General features: G+C 42.9%; 1 pseudogene; it reads right to left on the bottom strand.

The window, feature by feature from the left end:
* Positions 1–5106: 5106 nt before the first annotated feature.
* On the bottom strand, positions 5107–6489 carry LOC116082606 (annotated as a pseudogene).
* Positions 6490–10801: the final 4312 nt, after the last annotated feature.

Here is a 10801-nt window from a genome sequence, read left to right on the forward strand (position 1 = left end):
CTTCTGTTTGTTTTGGGTTAGGGCTTCACTCTGTGTCTCAAGCTGGGTTTGAGCTTAAGTTCAATATAAACCAATATATACTACTCTTTAAAACATCAGAGATAGGCTGAAGAAGTGGCTCAGAGGTTAAGAGCACTTGCTGCTCTTCTAGAAGATAGGAGTTTGGTTCCCAGCACAGTGTCAGGTGGGTCACTTCTACCTGTTAACTCCAGCTTCAGGGGATCCAGTGCCCTCTTCTGGCTTCCATGGGCATCTGTACTCATGTGCATATACCACTCATGGACACAAATAAATGTAATTGAACATAAAATAGTTTGAGGCTGAGGAGATGATTCAGGAGAGCACTTTGGTGCCTCTTGTAGAGAACCTGGGTTCTGTTCCCAGCACCTACATAGAGCTCATAGCTTACAGTTATCCATTACTTCATTTACAAAGGGACAGATGATATCATCTGGCCTCCGACAGCATCAAGTATGCATGCAGTGCACTAACTATACAGAGGCTACATACTAGTAGAGCTCCCTTCACTAATTATTTATGTTACAGCCAAGGAATGCTAGAATATGACCTTCAGCTACTTGCCTCAGACAGACCCTGAGAGTTTATCTTGGGGCTGCCAGGATAACCTAGCCAAAGAAGAAGGACACCACTGCTCCTCCGTCTTGCACCTGGCTGTTTGATTTTACTGACCTTGATGTAGCCATCTCCTGCCTATGTGACTAGGACCCTGTTCCCCCATAGGTTGAGGGAGGCCCGGACTGCGCCAGCCTGTGGTAAGACCTTTATCATAATATTTAAATATTCTCTACCTGAAATTGGACTAACTTTTATTTTTGTCTGTTCTATCTTATCCCTAAAAGGAGTCAGGACTACTCCATGTTAATAGAATAACATGACAAAGGAGCTTGCATTATTATTTTAAAGAGATCTTGGTATTTGAACATTGTGGATGCTGACATGTGGAATAACATATATTTAGTTAGTAAAGAAAAATGGTGTGTATAAGGAAATGCATATATGTCTGAAAGATATATTGGTATTTCATTGTTTTACCAACTTGTATGTGAGCATCAGTATATCACGTTATCTCTCTGGCTTAGTTTGTTCATTTGTAAAATAAAACATTGCAATTTTAAATGAACCATAAGCAGCTACAATATGACTCACGTTCCTGAGAAAGTAAAGTTGCAGAGAATGTAGAATTCACAGGTTCAGAGAGGCATATTGGAAAAGTTTCACACAGAAAGCCCTAAGTTTACTGGGTGCTGAAGAGCCCTGCCCAAGAGGTTTGTCTGTGCATCCACTAAATTCAAGCAGGCTTTTAGATGCAGGAGCTTCCTTTTGTAATTCATCAGGTTAAAAGAGCACTTGCTTAGAATGTTTGGTGGTGGTTGGGGGGAACATAACGTTAAAGTGCCCCTGCCCTATTAACCCGGTTTAGGTTTCATCCTAGTGATCAAGTGGCAGCTTCCTATATCCTTGGTGATATCAAGTACCTGTGGCTGCTGGAAGTGGGAGCTACAACATCCGTTTGTTGACTTTTGGGTGTTGAATTTTTTTATTGTTAGGAGCAGAGATGTGAATGTGTTACTTACCTTGTAATAGCTGAGGGTGTGTACAAGCCCAGCTTTCTAATACCAGTTTTATATTCTTGGGTAAGCCTCTTTAAGTTTCCAAACATTTGACCTTTTTTTTGGTATTATTTTTTGTTTTTGTTTTTTGTTTTTTTGAGACAGGGTTTCTCTGTATAGCCCTGGCTGTCCTGGAACCCACTCTGTAGACAAGGTTGGCCTCGAATGTAGAAATCTGCCTGCCTCTGCCTCTCAAGTGCTAGAATTAAAGACATGCGCCACCACTGCCCGGCTATTTTTGTTTTTTATTTAAAAATTTTGGAGTATTTTCCAGGCATGGTAGCACCATTAATCTTAGCATCCATGAGGCAGAGATAGGTGAACTTCTATGAGTTCAAGGCTAGGCTGGTCTACATAATGAATTCCAGGCAAGTCAAGGTTACACAGTGAGACTCTGTCTCAATTTTTTAAAAAAATACTTTTTAGTGATTTATTTATTTTTAATTTCTTGTGTACAAGTATTTTATCTGCACACGTTTGTTTTTGCACTACATGCATGTATCTGGTAACTGAGGAGGCCAGATGAGGATTCCTCTGGAAGTGGAGTTACAGGTGGTTGTTAACCTGTAGGTTCTGGGAACTCCACCCATTTAACTGATTTAATTTACACTCTTAACTGATGAGCCCTTTCTCTGTTTCCTTGCTCCCACACTGTACTATCCTGTCGTCTATGTGCATTTGCACACCACACGGTACATGTGGAGGGCACAAGCAGTTTTCAGGACTGTTCTCTTCCACTACAGGTTCTAGGAATCAAACTCAGCTGGTCAGGCTTGTGTGGTGAGCACGTGTGCCCTGCTGCTTATTTTTTACATGGAAATTATAGTTCTAGCTTCATGGAATCACTATAGGGATGAAATGAGCAAGTGCTCAGAAAATTCAGCTCTCGTGAGTGTGATTGTGTTATGTGGTCTCTTCTCTGGCATGGTCTACTGTCTAGCTCTCTGAACTCTTTTATCCCCTAAGTTTTCTTTGCATCACCACCTTCTTCTCAGATTATAGCCATAGTTTCTTATTACTATCTCTGCTCCCACTAGATAGTTCTGTCTGAGTCACATGAATGAAGACAAATTATGTGTTTAAGGGAGCTTGAGAGGGCTGGGCACCAGGGAATAGATGCTTGAAACAATCCCTCTAGATTCATTACTGGAACACCTACAAGGATTGTTGCATAGCTCTGAAATCAGAAAATATGAATCTTAATCAAGTCCCTTAATTATAATTTTAGAATTTTTTTCAATTATATTATGAAAAAGTTAGGAATAAAGAAATGTTTGTAAGTATGTGGAGGGGACAGAACCAAGAATCAAGGAAGAGAGATGGAAATGGCTCACTCTACTAAGTGGCATGTGGAGCCAGGCCATGGAGTTTGGATTAGTGAAAACAAGAACCAGCAGAGGATGCAGAGAGAAGAAAGGACAAGGGAAGGATGAAGAGTAGGTTCACAGAAGAGGGGAGAGCTGACAGGCTGTTAACGCCATATCCAGGAGTGAGGGACTCACGTGGTAAAGGCGCTATGCAACCTGATAACCTGACTTTGATCTCTAAAAATCATATGGTAGAAGATGAAAATCAATTTAATTCCAGTATGTTCTCCTCTTGTCCCATGGCATGCATGTGTACATGCACATGAGCAAGCACACACACACACACACACACACACACACACACACACACACACACACAAATAAAAACTACTAACACCGTGTCATATTCACAGGAAGTAGTGAGAATAGAACTCGGGTTGTGCTAAACAAGAGCAGCATGTGGGCTATTGGCAAGCACCACATGCAGAAAACTGGCAAAATCATGTAAAATAATTCTGTCTCTTTCCATATTTTACCTGAAACCAGTTAGTGTTTTAGACAGAATTTCTCTACCAGCCTGTTTTTCTGGGCACCCAGCTCATGATAGATTAGAAAGAATAAATGAAAAAGGCTACCGTGCTAGATAAAGGAAGTAACCCTGCTAGATACAGGAAGTAACTCCACTGGTGAAGTTAAAAGAAATAAGAGCTACCGAATTAGACACAAAGATAAAAAGATAAGGACTTAGATAAACTTAATACAAGATAAAAGTTTTACATCTAAACAGCACGACTAAATTTGAGAGCCAGTCTTTATGTAAACTTTCAGCATTATAATTCTATTTTAACTTTAGAGGTTTTTATAAGAAGATGGAAATGTGTAATTTTCATCAGACTTTCATGAAAAGTTTTTTTAAAACACATTTGGAAACCAAAAGGGATAAGAAACCTCATGTATTTGAAAATTCTGTTATGTGGGCTGTTTCATGCTGGTTTGTATGAAGAATAAGTGTGTGTGTGTGTGTGTGTGTGTGTGTCCATATATATGAGTTCAAAGACCTGCTTTAGTTACTTTTCTATTACTGTGCTAAGACACCATGGCCAGGGCAACCTACTGAATACACGTTTATTTAGGCTCACAGTTATTATATGTTTCCTTTGGACGTAACAAAACACCTGAAGGGAAAACAAAGCACCCAGAGTATGTCAATGCGTTGTCAGTTACAACGGAATGTTGTCGCTTACCTCTCAAGATACGTTCTGCTTTGCCCTACACTTATTCTTCATACAAACCAGCATCTCAGGAATGCTGTGTGTGTGTGTGTGTGTGTGTGTGTGTGTGTGTGTGCGTGCGTGTGCACGTGCACGTACACATGCACACGTGTGTACAGGAAATAAGACGGAGAGTCACTAAGGAAACACCCCATGCTGACCTCTGGCCTCAACATATACACACACATACAGCAAAAAGACATGTGTTGACAATGGCTGAGACAGCAGCATCCAGTTTGGGTCAGGGAGGTGGTTTAAGATCAACCTTGGGAAGAATGTATAGTAGTAGGTAGAGAAGATTGGCTTTTTACCAGAGTGAAAGCGTGTTCCTTCAGGCCGGCAAATCTACTATGACTGTCTCCTGTATCCCTAGTTTATGGGTGACTGTGGGGAATAATGTTATAGTACATTCCCTGGTATGAGTATAATACAGCATTCCTGAGATGAAATGGGCCTATGGATGGTGTTTTCCAGGTCCTGGCATTAGCCTCATTTCCTTGAGTCTTAAAATCCAGGCATATAATCTTCCATCTTCCTAGAATTCTGTCCTCACTCATTTTCAAAAGCTCCGCCACCTTCAGTGTTTGATTATGTAACCATTCATTTAATTAGTCCCTCCCTGTACTGAGTAGACTTTTGCTTGTTTAGTTTTTTTAAGAACTTAAATGAAAATTTAATTTTAAAACATTTAACTTTCATTATATATGTTCTAAGCCTACCAAAATAAAAATGAAAACCTATGGGGCATAGTGAAACAGACCACCAATGAACACTATACAATGACTGTGAAGGGATGAGACCTCATAGAATAAGGGCAACGCAGCCTCCATTTCTCCGGCAAAAGACTTCAATCTCAGTCTTTCCGTGGGGGTGTGCGGGGAATAACTGGATCCAGAATTACGCAGACGCCTTTCTCAAGTGGGTTTTCATGTGTCCTTCCAAATCCCCTGCTGTCGGAAAGCCGCGTTACACTTCTTACACATGTAGGATCTCAAGTCTGCAATGGATGCGGAAATGGACAGTGAGATTGCCCTTGTGGCAGAAGCGTTGCCCACAATCCTTACACACATAAGGCTTCTCCTTCACTTGAACCCGATTGTGGCCCTGCAGGGTGGATCTGTGGGCGAACTCCTTTCTGCAGACTGCACAGGTATAACGCTTCTCTCTGGTGTGGACACGCTGGTGTACTCTCAGGTCAGAGGACTGTAGAAGGCCTTGTTGCACAAGTTGCACTTGAAGGGTCTCTCTCCTGTGTGTGACCTCTGGTGGAGGTCAAAGTGAGACCGGTAAAGAAACCTCTTCTTGCATTCAGTACACTGAAACTGAACCTGGCCAGAAGGAATGTTAACTTGTTCTACAGGCAGTGGGTTAGCAGGCTCTGGATTAGCAGCCTCTAGCCCATCTTCTGTATTGCCCACACTCCTTGGGAAGTGGGTGAGTTGAAACTATGACGAAGACTCTGAAGATCCCTGTTCAAGACTAAATCTCTTTCCAGAATATGGGTGAATGATGGTACAGCATCCACAGCATTGTCTTCTTGGGACAGCACGACAACCTTTACTCAGAGAACCAGCAGTACCCAGTGTCAGATAAGGGTCCTGACCAACAAATACAGATGCTTCTTCCTTTCCAGTCAGGCACTGAGTCATTCCCCAGACTCTGCTCAGGTCTCAGGGAGTCTGGCTGTTTCCTCTCAGGAGTTACTCCCAGCCAAATGTCCTCTTCATTCACCTGGCTGGTGGATGGCTCTTCAGTCTCTGAGAGGGTCTGCAGCTCCTGGCTGGCCTGGCCTCTGTTGAGGCCATTTGATAGATGCTCTTGGGACAAATCTATAAGATCTCACTTATCCTCTAGGGCTTCAGCCTACCCAACACTGGAATCCCGAAGGAGGTCAGCCTGTCCTCGGGAGTAGATTATGGACCAATTGTGGCCTTTTCCGTCCCTCAGCATCTTTTCCAGGTCTTTGCAGCTCTTCACTTTGCTCTCCTTCACTAAGGCCTGCAGCTCTGGTGACATGCAGATTGCGAACTGCTCCAACACCAGCCGATCCAGGATCTTCTCCTTGCTGTTCAGGTCCGGCCTGAACCACTGATAGCATAGCTCAAAGATTCTCCTGAGATCCTGGATCAGATCGGATCCTTCTCGGGGACTGAAACCTCGGAACTTCATGTGCCAAATATGGGGGTTGTAGTTTTGCCTTTCTTCATGTTTAACCTGGGATATTAGTGATAGCAGCTGCCCCGATCTGACAAGGCTATCTGATGGCACATTCATAGCCATATCTTTGGTGAACATTCCCCTTGGTCTACGAAAAGTTTGAAGTGACTCCTGTCTAAAACAGCCTACCCATTTTGCCCCAGAGATAGGTTTGATGTTGGTCCAGACACCTTGCTAGTCCTGTCTTCGAGCTGGCAGTCCTCGTGTCTTCCCAGATTTCTCTGCTGCTTGTTTAGATTTTACTGTCACAAACTCCTCCTATTTACAGCCTTTCTGCATGTCACATGGACTTCTTGTAAGAATGTATTCAGAAGACTTTTAGGAGTGGAACTGCCACACCAAAAGTGTGTGCATTTTGAATTTCAGTAAAGTAACAATATTTTCTCCACATCAGGATTCTATGTTAGGTTTGTAATTTTGGCTAAATATACAACTGGGAAAAGTCTTCAATGGGTTCTTTCTTGTGGCAGTTTTAGGGGAAACAGTTGTTGAGTTGATGGCAAATGTCACACCATAGGGTTTCCATCAGTTTAATTACTCCACATTCTCCTCCCATCTTCACACTCAGCAGATGCCCTCTGTTCAAGCTCCATGGTAAAGAATAAAGGGGATAGAAAACAGATGTATAAACTTGTTATTGAAAAGACAAGTGTCCACTGAGAAGTCTGAGAACATGAGATTTGCTAGCCTAGCAAGAGATGACTTGATGGGTCATCTGTGCCCTCACTGTAGGCTAGCCAATTATCTAATCTCTTTTTCTTCACCAGACAGGTCTGGTTAGGAGCTGAGATAAGAGAATTCATGTGTTTGGTATCCTTCCCACGAGAAAGACCTCATTCTGTTCAGACGAACAATGAAGTTTAGGTTGGACAAAGTCTAGCAGAAGTGAATTTTATAAGATAAGCACAAATATGTAATGATGAGGTAGCTTAGGGAATTTAGAATTTAGTAACATGGCACATGAGAGAATGATTTCTCCAGTATCCTCTTTGGCATTCAAAAGAAGCCTATCTAGCAATCTTCAAAATTAAGGGAAACCTTTGCCATGTGCCACATGACAGGCCTTGAACCCTCGGACTCATTGTCCCACCTGTCCCCATAGCCCAGCACTACTTCTCTCTTGGGTTAGCAATGACTTTATGCATTTTTTGTTGTCCTTTTTATTAATATATATTAATTATGCTCATTAATGGGTATTATCATCATGCTTTGTTTTCTTACATGTATATAAAATGTGCTTTAATCATATTTACACATCCTGTGACTTTTCTTTGACTCCCTACACCTTTCTGCTGGTCCCCTTTCTTCTTCCCAAATTATTCCCCTTCTACTTTCAGTTATTTAAAAATAATATAGACTCCAGTAGGGATGTATGTAGGCTTTGGTTTTTCAAAACCTACTTTAATAAGGGTTCTTAAATGCTTCAACTTCCTTTCTAGCCCACTAACCAGAGGTAGGGGTAGGAGATTTATAGGAAAAGGAGGTTTGTGAACCTGTTTAGTACTAGTTCTTTGGGGCTGTACCGGTCTTCTTTTTTGGGATATCAGGAGTCCATTCCAAGAAAACACAAATTAGTAGTCGCAGTCCAGTCAATCAGCAAATACCAAACATGAATCAGTATCAGCGGCGGCTCAATCCAGAAGAAATCACAAGGCAGCATGAGTTCATGAAAGTGGCAAGAAGCAGCCAGAATACCACAAGAAATTCTTTGGGTCATTTTTCTCTTTGAAGTCATGACAAATGAAGATCAGCAAAGATCATTGAATTGTTACAAGGCGAACCAAGGCAAGAGCATCACTCACTGTCTGGGTTATATTTAGACTGTTTCCAAACATGGCATGTCCTTTCATGCCTTTCATGTGTCTGCCTCAGCAAAGCATCCTCTCATAAGACAGCTTCCAGAAAAACATCACATGACACAACTGAGTCTCCAAAGAAACCAGAAGTTCCACTTCAGATGTGGAGGCAGAGGTAGGCAGATCTCTGTGAAAGAAGGAAAAAAAGTTATGCCATTTAAACTGGGGTGGAGGCCAGTCACCCCACTGGTAGCCACAAGTTCCAGAGGGTGGCAATAGAGAGATGAATGCCTAAAATGTTGCAGAAACCCAAAGTGTTAAGGAAAGCATGTTCAGAAAAAAGAGAGAAAGAAGAAAAGGAGAAGCCAATGCTTCTTTGAGTATTCCAGGAAGGTGTACTTATGTATGAAGTTACATAGCTGGGCAGGAAAACTACAGATTGTTTTTTGCTATTTTTAACTCTTTAATCTCTTTTTACAGTCCAGTCTTTATTCTCCTCCTGGTCTGCCCTTTGACTGTTCCTCATCCCATACCTCCTCCTCCTCCTCCCCATCTCCAAGAGGATGTGCCCACCTCCCACTCTCACCCCACCAAACCTCCCAACTCCCTGGGGCCTCAAGTCTCTTGAGGGTTAGGTGCATCTTCTCCCACTGAGTCCAGACCTGGCAATCCTCCATTGTATACGTGTTGGGGACCTCATATCAGCTGGTGTATGTTGCCTGGTTGATGGCTCAGTGTTTGAGAGATCTCAGGGGTCCAGGTTAGTTGAGACTGCTGGTCTTCCTCAGCTTCTTCCAGCTTTTCTCTAATTCAACCACAGGGGTCCCCAGCTTCTGTCCACTGGTTGGATATAAGCATCTGCATCTGACTCTTTCAGCTGCTTGTTGGGACTTATAGAGGACAGTCATGCTAGATTCCTTTTTTAAAGTACACCATAGTATCAGTAATAGTGTCAGGCCTTGGGACCTCTCCTTGAGCTGGATCCCAATTTGAGCCTGTCACTGGACCTCCTTTCCCTCAGGTTCTTCTCCATTTTTGGCCCTGCAGTTCTTTCAGATAGAAACAATTCTGGGTCAGAGTTTTGACTGTGGGGTAGCAACTCCATCCCTCCATTTGATGCTCTGTCTTTTTACTGGAGGTGGGCTCTACAAGTTCCCTCTCCCCTCTGTAGGGCATTTTATCTAAGTTCCCATCCTTTGAGTTCTGAGAGTCTCTCCCAGGTCTCTGGTGCATTCTAAAGGTTTTCCCCACCGCCTATCTCTTGAGTTTACCTGTTTCCATTCTTTCTCCTGGTTCTCAGGGCTTCAGTCTTGCCCCCCCCCCACAATATCTGATCATGTTCCCCTCTTCCCCTCCCTGTCCCCTTTCCAACCCAGGTCCCTCCTTCCCTCTCCCCCATGAAAAAGACATTAAAAAAAAAAAACCTTTCATTGATTCTTTGTGAATTTCACATCATGCACCTCAATCCCACTCATGAGTCATTGATCTGAGTTAAGTCCTCTGGCTTTTGCTATCATTTCTGGATCCTTACTGGGACTCCTCTTGGATATTCTGTTCTTGCCCTGTGTCACAGAGAACCATGTATGAAGGACCGGGTCCTTCATATCCTCTAGCAGTGTAGATGAGTGTAGATGTGGGCCAACTTAAAGCCCTGGAGATGGTGGGATGAGCTAATTCAGAGCCCTGGATCTGGGCCTGGGTAGAAGCTGAATTTGTCAGCTCACCAGCTCTCCTGTGACGACACCACCAGGATCCTTTGCCTAAGGCTGGTTCTCATACACATATGCAACCAGGGCCCATTCTCCTAAGTGCTGCAGCTGGTAAAGGGTCGGGGGCCAGCTCTTCTGGTCTCTTGACCTCTGACCAGCTCACCCTATTGCAGTGGGTGTGTGTGGAAGGGTAGCTCTCTCATGCCCATGCCACTTCAAGGCTCTCATATGATGGTGCTCTTAGGACAGTCTCACCATTATCCTCAACACCAGGGCCAGCTCTATTGTGCTGCTCAGGCAAGGTAAAAGACCTGCTCTCCTAAGTGCTGCAGCTCCTGAGGGGCAGAGCCAGTTCTCTTGCTTTCCTGCCCTGTAGGCCAGCTCACTCACATGCTGCAGGTGTTGAGGTTGTGTGTTTGTGTGTGTGTGTGTGTGTGTGTATTTGTGTGGGAGGTAGGGGTAAGGGTGTACAAATACATACTTTTTATATTGGTCATTTGTGATTTATGTTCAGTGGTAATCCTCCAAGGGCCATGTCTGAAGATTTCATAGAAACTTCTCAATAGATAGGACTTCATACAAATCAATATCTTCTTGTTCTACATAAAGGACACTTTGGAAATGAGGCTCGTATGGTTTGTGCGGAAGTCTAATAGGCATAAATAAGGAATGTACATGGTTTCAAAATCTGCTCATTTCTTCATGGGTTTATGAACATAACAATTTTCCTCTGAGGTTGGTTTGCTGGGGAAGCTAAGAACCTTCTGTGTTGTTTTATTCCTTACACCAATCATCAGGAGCACAAGCTTGATCTAGAATTTTGTCTGTTACTATAGACTTACTTCTTTTTGCAATAAGAAGCATACTCAG

Source organism: Mastomys coucha, unplaced genomic scaffold (genome assembly GCF_008632895.1).
Source record: "Mastomys coucha isolate ucsf_1 unplaced genomic scaffold, UCSF_Mcou_1 pScaffold7, whole genome shotgun sequence".
Lineage (NCBI taxonomy): Eukaryota > Metazoa > Chordata > Mammalia > Rodentia > Muridae > Mastomys > Mastomys coucha.